Here is a 12,654-nt window from a genome sequence, read left to right on the forward strand (position 1 = left end):
ATTCCACTATGGTGGGAATTAAACCCTGGACCCCAAAATGTCACTGAAATCTCTGGATTAATTGTGTAGTGCTAGTACCAGTCGAACTTTACTGTCCCCTGGCAAGCAATGATCTGTTTACAATGACATCACCTATTTTTGTGATGTTCATAGAATCCTTGCAGTGTGGAAACAGGCCCTTCAGCCCAACACGTCCACACTGACCCCCCAGAGCATCCCACCCAGACCCATGCCCCTAATCTACGCATCCCTGAACACTATGAGCAATTTAGCATGGCCAGTCCACCTAGCCTGCACATCTTTGGACTGTGGAAGGAAACTGGAGCAGACATGGTGAGAATGAGTAAACTCTACACAGACAGTTGCCTGAGGGTGGAATCAAACCCAGGTCCCTGGCGCTGTGAGGCAGCAGTGCTAACCACTGAGCCACCGTGTTATTTGAGGAATATGTATTAGAGAAAATTTGAGAAATTCAACCATCACATTGAAGAATGACCATAACCCTATAGACAACAGCATATCATCACTGAAAAACTCAAAAGGACCAAGAGACTCACTTTCCACCTTTTGGTCTGGACTTTTGACCTTTGGAATTCCATTTACCTTGTCCACATTCTTTTACCCTCCTTTGGCCATACTAAATCTTCTGTCTTTTTGCTGTCTTAATCAAGATTGAGTGTGTGTGTGTGTCTGTGTGTGTGTGTGTGTGTGTGTGTATCTGTGTGTGTGTGTAAGTGTGTGTGCACGTGTATCTGTGTTTGTGTGTAAGTGTGTGTGCACGTGTATCTGTGTATGTAAGTGTGTTTGCACATTTATCTGTGTGTGTGCATGTGTATCTGTGTGTGTGTGCACATGTATCTGTGCGTGTGTAAGTGTGTGTACACGTGTATCTGTGTGTGTGCACATGTATCTGTGTGTGTGTAAGAGTGTGTGCACATGTATCTGTGTGTGTACACGTGTATCTGTGTGTGTGTGTGCGTGCATGTGTCTGTGTGTGTGCGCACTTGTATCTGTGTGTGTAAGTGTGTGTATTTGAGGATTTAATGGGGTACAGTCTAAGGAGCATTAATTTATCTGTAACAGAAAGCTATTTATTATAATATCAAACTTTAACAAAAAAAAAGAAAATAAATTATTGATAAAGTATGTCATTTATAAATCTTGTCTTTTACCTGCTCTTGTTAAAGTTAAGCTTGTTACAATAAATGTTTGTTTTGCTGTTATTGACCAAGTCTGGCATAAATTGCTTTCGTCCTGAGTAGTAGGCCATAAGGCAAATTGTTGATTTCGGTGGCCTCATTGGGATTTGATGTATTCATATATTTCTAATGGATTGTGAAGCAGTGGGCTACAATTATCAGCACACTCTTCCCAGTTAATTCATGACAAAGGACAGCTCTGGATGCATGTAAAGTTACATTTCAGAAAAACAAACAGACTGAAAAGGAGTACATTTTGTGAAGGTTTGACATTATGGATATAATTCTTTGCGTTTCTCTATGGAGTACGATTTACCAATTTCTAATATTGTGGCCCAGGCATCATACATAAGAGACCCCCCTGAACACATTAATGGGAATTTGTTCAGCTATGTCCAGAGGACAAAGGGCTGACTGTTCCTCAGTGATGCCACTAATAAAAGACGAGGATGAAGGGAGCATCTGACCATAAAGTAGCAGGACAGGTAAAGGAATCTATACCATGGAAGACAACATTGCCAGTTACTGGGTATCCAGCTAGGAGAAAAGAGGTTAGAAACGTTTTTTCAAAATCATTTGTTTTGACTGTATTGTGATGGCAAATGCACATGATAATGTTAATGTTGAAATGGTCAGATGAACTAGATTGAGCAGTAATGGAGAATGTGCAAAATTAAGCATGTGGAGACATCAAGGGTTCATGTAGCTCAGGCTAAATACTGCATGAGAGAGTTATGTTTAACATCTTAAGATAAATGAAGAGTTTAAGGTGTAATGGAGAGAGACAGAGTCTTAACCCATGTTCGGAGCAGTTCAACAGCCTATTTTAGACTAAAATAAAACCAAGAATGGTGATTTGCTGAGATCTCATACAAGCAAAAACAGAAATTGCTGGATAAACTCAGCAGGTCTGGCAGCATCCGTGAAGAGAAAATAGAGTTAACGTTTCAAATGCAGTGACCCTTCTTCAGAATACTTCTGAACAGCACGGAAGAAGGGCAGCTGCACTCACAACGTTAATTCTGTATCCATCTTCGCAGATGCTGCCAGATCAGCTGAGTTTATCCAGCAATTTCTGGCTTTTGTCAGTATAGATGCACAATGCTCAGAGACCTCAATGAACCATAGCCAACTTACAACAGAATGGTCCAAATGCCAAGGAGCAGCAAAATATTAAAAGAACAGAGCAAGGAAAATACTTTGCAAGATGAGCTTGTAGGATTGACTTGGTCCCATTGTAAGTTAACTCTGACTTGATAATGAAACATAAAAACAGAAGTTGCTGGAAAAAAAGCTCAGCGGGTCTGGCAGCATCTGTGGAGAGAAATCAGAGTTAACATTTTGTGTCCGGTGACCCTTCCTCAGATGAGATAGTCACACTCAAAGTTAACACTGGCTTTCTTTGTGTGTATCATGCAGTGTGAATGATATTACATGACAATTTATGGAAACAATGGGGGTAACACATTGTACAACCCATAACTATTACCAGAGATCACAGACATTTATTCATAGACTTTCAGCAGATTCATGTGAGCCTGTAGTTTAGATTGGGAAACAGACTATGCCACTTGATACTTGAATAGTAATTCTGTCAGCTATTGTCTCCAATTAACCCTGGTAATGAGCTAATCAGCACTGTAAAATCTGGCTAAAATCATAGAGACACAATGATGAATGGAAATGTACTGACAGTTTACTATAAAAACAGAGGTGCTTTATTGCTCTAGTTAAAATGGTACTGTCTCCCCAAGCACTACTGATAATTTATCATCCAGAGCCCTGACAGCACCAGGTCCTGATGAGTACAAGGTGGCAATAAACCCATCATAAAATGATTATGCAGGAATGTTCTGCAATTAAAATGTCTTTCAGTATCAGCATCATTGAATGCCAATGGACGATGAGAAAAAAACATACCAAGTGGAAAAGGTAGACTCCAGCCAAAACAGATGACTACATATCGCTATTGGTACAAAATCTGATTAATGAGACAGCATCCCCTTTCTGCAGTCAGACGCAGTTTAGAATCTGAGCTTTAGACATAAGTACATTTATATGAATCCTTGAAATGGAAACAGTTTTTTTATTCTACATTGATTCAATTTTGTCACCTTGGCTATTTTACCACATTTAAAGGGCTTTATAAGTGCAAATTGTTGATGTAGGGAAGGGTAATCACTCCCGGTCCCCACCCCAACAGTTAAGCTTCCATCATCCCTATCTGCAGACCCTAGAATTTATAAAAACCGAAACAACTGCGGATGCTGGAAAGCAGAAACAAAAACAGAATGAGGCTTGTAGCCCCTAGAATTTACAAGATAAGGGATGATTTGATCAAAGGTTTCAAAATATTAAGGGGAATATAAGGGAGCTTAGGGAGGCTAGGTCCATGGGAATTGTGTGACAATTAGATCCAGAACTTTGAGAAGTGAAAATAAGAAACATTGCTACACACAAAGAATGGAGAGAGGTTGGAGCTCTCTTCTGTGAGTGGCGATTGATCATTCAATCAATTGCTGATTTTAAAATTGAGATTGGTTGATATTTGTTGACTAAATGGTCCTTCCTCTGTAACTCTACTCTGAGAATGGGTGATATCAGTCAAAGGCAATGGCACAAATCAGACTCAGAGAATTGGTTGGCTTATCGGTGGGAAAGAAATGCATTTTTTTCCTTTATTCATTAACGGATGAGGATGTCGCTGGCTAGGCAGCATTTATTACCCATGCATCATTGCCCAGAGGGCAGTTGAGAGTCAACCACACTGCTGTGGGTCTGGAGTCACATGTAGGCCAGACCAGATAAGGATGGCAGTTTCCTTCTCTAAAAGACATCAGTGAACCAGATGTGTCTTCCCAACAATTGATACATGGTTATCATTAGATTCTTAATTCCAGATATTTATTGAAATCAAATTCCACCATCTGCTACAGCAGGATTTGAACCCAGGTGCCTAGAATATTATTTGGGTCTCCGGATTAACATTCCAACAATAATACCACTCGGCCATCACCTCTCTCACATTATGAAGCAGCTTATTGTTTCATTGCAAGCCAGTTTCAGATGAATGGCATTGATCAATATCACACCATGTAACTGTACATTCCTCCCATTGCCTTTCAGATACCACATCTCGGACAAATTGACCGGCCAAGTTTGCCCACAAAGCAAGAGTGACCCCACTCTCTAAGTACTTTTTTATTTGTAGTGCACTTTGGAACACCTGTGGATGTGAAAGGCACTGTTTAAACGTAAGTCAGTTGGTTCCTTTGTCTGGAGTCCACCCACACCTGAAAATCTATGGTTGTACATTTGTGTTATATCTCACTATCAATATGAAAATACACCTTTAAGAGAGATGTTCATGATATTATCACTGTACCATTGCATGGGACCTGAGCATATAAAGATTTCAGTTTCCAACCTACTGGAAATCACTAGAAGCATGAAACACTATGATGCTTCTGCTGTAACTGAATAGTTCAATACTAACCCAAACAATTATGCTTCTGTGAATGTAATTATTCTATCTCATGGGTAGATGTAATACAAGTTTGTTGGATCTTTCATTATCATATTATCCATACTTAGTTTCTCATATTACAAGGGATAATATAAGCAATGCCACATCAGGTAAAATATCAATCACATTGTGTTGAATTGAGGCTATCCATGTTCAAATATAACAAAATCAAGATGATATCTAAGCTTGGGCTGACAAGTAACAAGTAACATTCATGCAACACAAATGCTAGGCAATGATCATTTCCAATAGAGATAATCTGACCATCAGCCCTTAACATTCAATGGTGTTACCATCACTGAATCCCCCACTATCAACACCCTGAGTGTTACCATTGACCAGGAACACAATTGACCTACAAGAGCAGGTCAGAGGCTGGGAATCCTGCAGCAAGTAACTCCTGACTCCCCAAAGCCTCTCTACCAGCACAAGTTAAAAATGCAGTGGAATCTTCTCTACTTGCCTGGATGCGTGCAGCTCCAACAACATGCAAAAAAACTTGGTATCAACCAGAGCAAAGCAGCCCGCTTGATTAAGACCACATCTACAAGCGTTCACTCCCTCCGCCACCAACGCTCAGTAGCAGCAGTGTGTACTAACTACAAGGTGCACCGCAGAGATTCACCAAGATCCTCAGACAGCACCTTCCAAACCCACAAAAGAAAACAAAGAACTGCCGATGTTGGAAATCTGAAACAAAAGCAGAAATTGTTGGCAAAACTCAGCAGGTCTGAAACATCTGTGAGAGGAAGCGGAGTTAACGTTTCAAGTCAATATACTCTTCGTCAGACATTAGTTCTGATGAGGAGTCAAAAGACACAAAGCATTCACTCTGCTTTTGCCCTTCCAAACTCATGACCACTTCCATTGAGAAGGACAAGGGCAGCAGATACGTGGGAATACAAAGCATGCAAGTTCCCCTCCTTGTCACTCACCATCCTGAATTGGAAATATATCTCCATTCCTTCACTGTCGCTGGATCAATATCTTGGAATTCCCTCCTTAAGGGCCTTGTGGATCCACCTACAGCATATGGACTGCAGCGGTTCATGAAGGCAGCTCACCATCACCTTCTCAAGGGCAACTAGGGACAGACAATGAATGCTGGCCCAGCCCATGCCCCAGAAGTGAATAAAATAAAAGCACCAGTCCATATTTTGTTATTAGCTAAGTGCCCATCTTTCATGTGTGAGAATATAAACTTTACACAAATGCAGAGAGACTCTTGTGGTGTATATATAGTGTGCCTTCCTCTGAGCTAGGAGGCCTGGGTTCAATTCGCATCCTGCTGTAGAGTTGTGCAATGACAGATGGATTGGGAAAATATCTACACAGATGTGGTGGTGTTGCTGATGAACTTGATTTAAGCATCACTCAATAACTGCAGAGAGAAGGACTGGCAGAAACTTAGCAAGTCTGGAGAGAAATACAGGGTTAGCATTGTGAGTACAGTGACCTTTCTTCAGAATCAACTAGGAAAAGGTAATATTTATGTTGATGTTGTGGGCTGGAGGGGATTGTGGGGAGAGAAAAGAGTGAGCAGATAAGTGGAGAGGAAAGTCCAGAGAGGGACGAAATGACAGGGTAGGCGGTAGTGTTGTGACTCACTGAGCTAGACAAAGAAATTTTAAATTTTATTTCTTCTGAGTGCATCTGTTTCAAGGTGTTTCTCCAGTGTTATTCATTCTGTTGTACAAGAGTAGACTGCGTCAGAACAAAACATATCAGACTGACAGGCAGCAATTCATACTGTTGTCACAATGCAGTGTGAGCAACTAATGTGGAACATAAGCGGAGATACAGAGCCTGTTAATCTGTACACAGACTGGCAAATCCAAGCTTTTTCTTCATCCTTGCAAATCAATTATTGGTCTTAGCACCGGGATTATGAAGTGAAGGGAACCCCCTGGTGTTTTAAGCCTTCAAAATGCAACAGTGGGATTTCAAAGGAGGAAGCCTTGTGTATGTAAACGTTCGTCTTTTTATTAACTCCTTCGCTGTACAGTTCTATGGAGATATTACTTAATTGGCAGAGACCAGCTGCATCCACTCTGCACAGATGCATCAATTATATTACTTGGAATTTCCAAAAGCTGGGCACTGCAGTGAAAATAACAGTACATTCGATGCTAACGGCCCAATTTGTAGTTATTTTCACCACAGTCCTTGCTCTGGGGTAGATGCCAAAGTTCAGATAATTGTTTCATCTGCGGCTGAAGGACAGTCTCATGCAACTTAATAAATGTCTGGAATTACACTCCGTGACCTTCAGATTTGGGCAGGGGAATCTCAGAAGGGTTAGGAAATGGAAAAAAATCAACAGTATCCTGTCAGTTAAACTTCCCGAGGCTATGCTCATTCATAAGCAATCCAAAGTCATGCAGCTATTTTAGTGGAAAAACGTGTGGACTCCAATTGTCATTCATATGGATAAGGAGCAAGAGTAGATCACTTGGCCCTTCTAGTCTGCTCCACCATTCAATAAGATGAATAGTCATGGTCTTTTCCCAGGGTAGGTGAGTCCATAACTATAGGGCATAGAATTAAGGTGAGAGAGGAAAGATTTAAAAGGGGCAACTTTTTCAAGCAGAGGGTGGTGTGTGTATGGAACGAGCTGCCAGGCAAAGTGGTGGAGGTGGGTACAATTACAATATTTAAAAGGCATCTGGGATGGGTATATGAGTAGAAAGGGTTTAGAGGGATTTGGGCCAAATGCTGGCAAATGGGACGAGATTAATTTAGGATATCTGGTCAGCATGGACGAGTTGTACCGAAGGGTCTGTTTCCGTGCTGTACAACTCTGTGACTCCATGACTCTAATATCACAGCTGATCTGATTTTAACCTCAGCTCTACATTCCTGCATTCACCAATGATCTTTTATACCCTTGATAATCAGAAACCTATCTACCTCCAGTGTAAAAACATTTAAAGCAAGTTCATAGACAAAGCCTTGCATTCATAGAGGTGCCGCCAAGCTGTTTGAGAAGATTAGGACAGGTTAGTGTTGGAGCATCTTAGTGAAGGAAATAGAGGGCGAGGGACAGAGAAGCTGAGGGCATGGACACGAATTGTCAAGCAATTCCAATCATGGGCCTCACGAGAAGAGAATTGGAAGGCAGCAGAGAAATATAACTTTTGCCGACTGGAACCAGGACAGCAACTTTGTGGAGAAGCAAAGTTAAGATTTCAAGTTCAATACAATTCTTCTGTTCTGAAAAAGAATGATACTGGGCTCAAAACAGATGTTGCCAGACCTGCTGAGTTTCTCCAGTGATTTCTGTTTTCCAGCATCTAGAATATTGCCCTTTTATTGGAGTCAGTAAGGTCACCAGACCATAGATCTGCTCTCTTATTGGAGAGAGAAAGATGACAGGTGGTGGTTTAACCTGAGGGTCACCACACCTCAGGCATGGGGAGAGATTGAGAAGGAGAGTCCTTCATAGTAACCTCAGTTGGTGCAGGAATTAGACCCTTACTGTAAGCATTATTCTGCACCGAAAACCAGCCATCCAGTCAATTGAGCTAAACTCACAACTAAGCTTTCTAAATACATTTGGAAGTTCCAACATCTAGCTCATCTCATGCTCAGTCTCACACTGCTGCCTGGTCTCTACATTTCTCCAGCTCAGAGATACTAACCATCAGGATTTTCTGATCTAAGTAGCACTGTTATCAAACAGGCAGCAAGTTACTGATATGATCCTGCCACCTTCCCATCAGACCCATCTATTCCCTAGCACAAGAAGGTCAGATCTGTGAAGATCAGCAACTTTTCTTATCCACCCATGAGATGGGAACGTCACTGACAAGGTCAGAAAATATTATTCAAGTTTAGTTGGATATTCAATTGACGAGTGACAGTGAAGGAATGGCGATATATCACCAAGTCAGGATGGTGAGTGGCTTGGAGGGGAAGGTGTCCCCATGCAGCTGCTGCCCTTGTCCTTTAAGATGGAAGTGGTTGTGGGTTTGGAAGAGACATTGGACAAACCTGAATGACATGCAAATGGAAGACACTGCACACCCCAATAATGGAAGGAGTGAATGATTAAGTTGGTGACAGGACGTGCCAGTCATAGAATCCATACAACATGAAAGTAGGCTATTTATCCCATCAAGTCTACACCAACCCTCTGAAGGACATCCCACACAATCCTTGTATTTCCCATGGATGACCCACCTAACCCACACATCCCTGCACACTATGGGCAATTTAGTATGGCCAATCTACCCTAACCTGCACATCTTTGGACTATGGGAGGAAACCAGAGAAACCCATGTAGACACAGGGAGAATATGCAAACTGCACACAGTTGCCCAAGGATGGGATTGAACCCAGGTCCTTACAGCTGTGAAGCAGCAGTGCTAACCACTGAGCCACCACGCTACCCTAGTCAAAGCAGCTTTACCCTGGGCAGTGTCAGTTTTCTTGAGTGTTGATTAACAGTGGGGTAGCAGCAGTATCATCACTCTGAAACTCTTACATAAAACAAGAGATTACTAATGAAGGATACGGTTTAAAAGGAAATGGGGAGGACAGCTAATCTGCAGCTTAATAGAGGAAAGGAGAAAATAAGGAAGAGTTTGTGCATAAAACATTTACGCTGCAGGTTAAAAAGAAGCGAGTTGTGAGATCCTTTGGAAAACTTGACAACTTGAAAAGATGAAGTAAATCAACGTGACATTTCATTTTACTTTGAAGCTAAAACACAGCTTGAAATATACATTTATTGTTTCTTTTCTGTCTCTCTTATTCATTAAATGTCGGTATAAAGCAAGCATCACAGTAAGCAGCAGGCACAATACCTCCCTCGTGGAGAAATGAACACTTTACCACAAAGATAGGACTGATCCATTCAATTAAATCCCCCTATTTTAATGTCTCCTAATAACCTTGATCACTGAATTTGTATAATTAAGTGCTGGCTTCTGATTTTAAAGGCTTCTCGCCTCTTCTCTTCCTCTCCCTTTGAACTGCAGAACACGTTACATTTTCAGCGGTATAGTACAGTCAAGTTACAGGATGCTCCAGTGTCTATCTATTTCCTCCAGCCCCATTTGTTGCCCCATTGAAGGTGATTAAGTGAAGGTCCCCCCCCACAACCGCTCACTCCATACCAACCCCTGCTGAGGGCAGATGGTGTGAAACAGTGAGATAAGGACGGCTGCACTCTCAGGCGTCCCAGATCAGGAAAAGCACCGGGCCCTCATCACAGACAGCCCGATTGGAAGTCATTTAACCAAATGCAAAGGAAATATTGGCGTAATTATCCAGCACCAGGAGGGGGTAAGAGCTAACCCGATGGGATTTAGCGTGAAAAAGCGAAACAGTTGCTGTTGTCCCTGTGAGGATTATCTGCTCCTCAAGCTGTCAATACGTTGAAATAATAACAGTCGCTTAAACTCTGAGGTGGTCCAGCTTTGGCTTATTCAGAAAGACCATTAACTCCTTGAGGCTCATGTTCTCACCCATCTTGTTTACTTTAGGCAAAGCTTATCAATGGAAACAATTAATAATTAGAATTTTCTTCCTCGTTGTTTATAGATAGTTTTTCATCAGCCTGATCAGGGATGTTATTACACAGCTCTGGAGCGAATAGGATTTGAACTCATGCCTCCTGGCTCAGTAATAGGGACACTACCACTACATCACAAGAGCCCTCGGCATTGCTTATATTTTTTTTCTCTATTTTTTGACTCAGAAGGGTTATCACATGCAACTTTGCTGCCACTAAAATCACTGTGACTTTTTGTTGCACTTTTTCCTTCCTTTTAATTACCACCAGTAAATCACCCGAGTAACAATTAAATATTGACAAGTAAAGCCAGTTAAGGGAAATACAAACCATCAAAAGTGAGGGGGTGTGTCGGGGGACAGGGAAGGGGCTAAAACAAAATGAATTTGGAGGGGAAATAAGGCACTGTCTCCCTCCAGTGCCCGCCTCTCTCTAAAAGCAATGGTAGTGTTCCTACCTCTGGACCAGGTTCTCAGGTTCAAGTCCTACCTGCTCCAGAAGTGTGTGATAGTATCTCTAGACAGATTGACTGGAGAACAAAACTAAAACCTAGGCTGAGGGGCTCTTGTGATGCAGTGGTAGTATTCCTACCTCCGAGCCAGACGGTTCACATTCCAACTGTCCCAGATTTTTTATTTATTCACAGGATGTGGAAGTTACTGGCTGGGCCCAGCATTTATTACCCATCCCTAGTTGCCCTTGAGAAGGCAGTGGTGAGTTGCCTTCTTGAACTGCTGCAGCAGTAAACCCAAAATGCCATTAGGGAAGGAATTCGAGGATTTTGACCCAGCGACACTGAAGGAACGGTGATATATTTCCACATCAGGATGGTGAGTGACTTGGAGGGGAACTTGCATAGGGTGGTGTTCCCATGTATCAGCTGTCCTTGTCCTTCAAGATGGAAGTAGTCGTGTGTTTTGAAGGTGCTGATTCAGGATGTTTGGTGAATTTCTGCAGTGCATCTTGTAGATACCACACACTGCTGCTACTCAGTGTCATTGTTAGACAGAGTGGATGCTTGTGGATGTGGTGCCAATCAAGTGGGCTGCTTTGACCTGAATGGTATCAAGCTTCTCGAGTGTTGTTGAAACTGCACTCATCCCTCAACACTCAAGATGTTGATAGTGGGGGACTGAGTGATGGTAACACCATTAAATATCAAATGACAGTGGTTAGACTGTCTCTTATTGCAGATGGTCATTGCTTGGCATTTGTGTGGCACAAATATTACTTGCCACCTGTCAGCCCGAACCTCAATATTGTCTAGGTCTTCTTGCATTTAAGCATGGATTGCTTCAGTGTCTGAGGAGTCGAGAATGGTGCAGAACATTGTGCAGTCGTTAGTGAACATCCCCACCTCTCACCTTATGATTGAGCAGCTGAAGGTGGTTGGGTCTAGGACACTACTCTGAGGAACTCCTGCAGAGATGTCCTGGAGCTGAGGTGGTTGACCTCCAACAACCACAACCATCATCCTATGTGCTAGGTATCTGTCATAACACGTCTGACTAGGTTAATTAGAAATATCCAAAATCTGGGCTGAGGGGCCACTGTTGTGCAGTGGTAATGTCCTTATCTCTGAGTCAGGCTACTGGGATTCAAGTCCCACCTGCTCTAGACATATGTGAACAGGTTGATTAAGAAAATATTTCAAATCCACGCTGATGTTCCAGTGCCATATCAAGGGAATGTTGCACTGTGTGACGATGCTATCACTTTAAAAGGTTATTTTCTTCCTTTCTTTTGAAGAGATGTTGTAAGACAGAGATACTGAACTGGCTACTAAAGTCAACTTAAGTAAACAAATTGTGAGGCTTTGGCCTTTTTTAAACTGTTGGAACAATTGAAGCAGTGTGAATGGGTGTGGCCAGCTTCCACAGATCCAGATTTCTGGGTTTTGTTTTTTTTTTGGTAACATCTTTGGGGTCTCAAGAGAGTTGGAGTTTCAGTGATTGATTCCTAGCTGCTATTCTTTCTGAACCTTCTCTTGATGTTTTTTCCTCCTGGATTGGAGAACTGCATGTGAGAATCTGTGTCTGAGTTTGCCTTTTTGCGAAGTAGCATGTTTATGGGATATTACAATATTGGAACAGTGAATTCATAATAGGTACTGTATCTAATATTTGGTTAAGTTTGCCAATAGTTAAGTTATTCTAAATTCCTTTTTCTTTTGTTTTTATTTTAACCATAGTGTTTAATTAAACTGTGTTTTGTTTAACAGCGAGTAGCTTGACAGTTGCATTGCATCTGGAACATGACACTTCACATCTATCTTTAAAATAGTTAGGGTCTGGGCTACCTTCTTAACATATTTTGATGAGGACTGGGCTGGCCCATAACATATCTTCTCAATGAGATTATGGAGCTGTGGGCTCAGGCAGATATGACAGTCCCCCTATCAATACCCTCCC

This window comes from Rhincodon typus, chromosome 1 (assembly GCF_021869965.1).
Source record: "Rhincodon typus isolate 14 chromosome 1, sRhiTyp1.1, whole genome shotgun sequence".
NCBI lineage: Eukaryota > Metazoa > Chordata > Chondrichthyes > Orectolobiformes > Rhincodontidae > Rhincodon > Rhincodon typus.